This window comes from Poecilia reticulata, linkage group LG8, assembly GCF_000633615.1.
Source record: "Poecilia reticulata strain Guanapo linkage group LG8, Guppy_female_1.0+MT, whole genome shotgun sequence".
Lineage (NCBI taxonomy): Eukaryota > Metazoa > Chordata > Actinopteri > Cyprinodontiformes > Poeciliidae > Poecilia > Poecilia reticulata.
In genome coordinates this window covers 10799428-10800880 of record NC_024338.1, presented here as the reverse complement: position 1 = coordinate 10800880, position 1453 = coordinate 10799428, and positions in this window count along the sequence as shown.

The window sequence follows — 1453 nt, the reverse complement described above, 5'->3', positions numbered from 1 at the left end:
TCCTTTTTCCATCTTCAGAAATTCCACCTGTAAAACAAATATGATTTATGAAACYACTATATAAAAGTTAATGATTAAAACCACAGACTGTGGCATATCTGGTGTGGTACAGAAAGCGCAAACAAAGCAAWGCAAAMTCATTTTAACATTAATTATTTGTGTCACTGAAACTGAAGTTTTRACCCTAAACATGTGAAAGGAGAAGTGAGAGCATGTGCTTTGTCACATGCAAACCTGATAGAACTGACAGTTTGGAGTTTTGAGTGAAAAAAAGGGGTTTCATGTCATGTGATGAAGGTGTGTGAAGACACCTCTGAGCTGAAGACCAATAGATGGAGGATGTAAGACATTTTAGTTGAGCCMCTATAACCAAAGTGGTGGAAACTGTACATTTTGAACTGCATCCTCTTTTACCATTACTCACATGCACTGTTTTGTTTTTGTTTGTTTTTTTTGCAAAAGTCGATTTAAAAGCATTGACTCTGTTTCTGAGTTATTGCTCTGTTTAGTTCAGTTTTTCCTTGATAATAGATGCAGGGAAATGTGAGCGTAACTATATTATCACTTTTGAACGACAAGGCACTGTCAGACAAATTACTGATCCCGATTAAAAGGTCCATCCGACTTCATGAATTCCCATGACATTTAGACCGAGGASGGAAACAGRTGCTCGGAAACGTGATGTTTCTGTTTCAAGTCTCTTTAATGTCTTAGATATTTTCTGCTTGAACGCATCTGTTTTAAATAATGTGGCCTCAGATAAAACTTGGTAACTTGGTGTCATCTAAAYATTTAAGCCCAGTTTGTGCATGAAAKGCTTTGGGCCCTTGTGCCTCCCTCTGAGTGAATGCAAAGGGAGCCCCATTATCAAAAGGAGAACATATATTTTTTATCAAGGGTATGCATCATTTAAATAATGTTCATACTAGTTTATCTACTAATATAATGGACAGTATTTCATTCTTTTTTAACAAATGTGTCAAACTAATATTTACTGTCTATGTTTTGCTACTACTTTTTCTCAGGCTTCTTAAAACACCTGTGGCACTGAACCAAAGCCTGGTTCAAAGGAGCTTCGCTAAAGAAGAAAAACATTTGACTGAAACTTTCGTTATCAGCTTCCATTCTTTCYCAGTAATTAAGACAAAGTTTCTATTTTGCCAATACACGGGACAATCATCCCAAGCTTGTTCCAAAGAGACACTATCAAAGACTGTATGCTGGTTTTTCTACGTTTATCCAATATGGGAGGCTTTTTTCAGTTTCCTTCTGGGGATTTACATTGGCATTTTATTAGAGGGTGAAACCGATGAGTGGAAAATACTTTAGACCTTCAGACTTTTTTAGGTAACACTTTATTTGAAGGGGTGTGCATAAGACTGACATGACACTGTCAAAAACATGACATAACACCTGTCATGAACATAAAGGAGTCTTTATGAATGTTTATGAC